At 60.5% G+C, this 215-nt stretch overlaps 1 protein-coding gene across 1 annotated transcript in view; it reads left to right on the top strand.

Moving 5' to 3' along the window:
* The window catches only part of LOC104467577 (membrane progestin receptor gamma-B-like), a gene marked incomplete at its 5' end in the record, with an annotated part of 6,030 nt that overhangs the window by 4,746 nt on the left and 1,069 nt on the right, over positions 1 to 215 (top strand). The gene's annotated exons all lie outside the window — the stretch shown is intronic.

The following is a 215-nucleotide window of genomic DNA, read 5'->3' as shown; positions in this document are numbered from 1 at the left end:
TCCAGGGTTTTTTTCCAAGTTTTCCAGTTCCTAAGCTGGAGCCGGGTGGGAATGTTGCTGCAGCGAGGTCTAAGGACAGGAGGCGCAGGGCTGGGATTTGCATGAAACAGAGGCGACAGCTCTTGTACTGAGCGCTGGGTCCTGCCCCACGTGCCCTGGGGCTGGGTGATGGGCAGGGGAGCTGCTGGGGGCTCGGGCACTTTAGCAAAGGGTCG

Source organism: Pterocles gutturalis, unplaced genomic scaffold (assembly GCF_000699245.1).
Source record: "Pterocles gutturalis isolate BGI_N339 unplaced genomic scaffold, ASM69924v1 scaffold24149, whole genome shotgun sequence".
Lineage (NCBI taxonomy): Eukaryota > Metazoa > Chordata > Aves > Pterocliformes > Pteroclidae > Pterocles > Pterocles gutturalis.
This window is presented reverse-complemented; position numbering and strand designations above follow the sequence as displayed.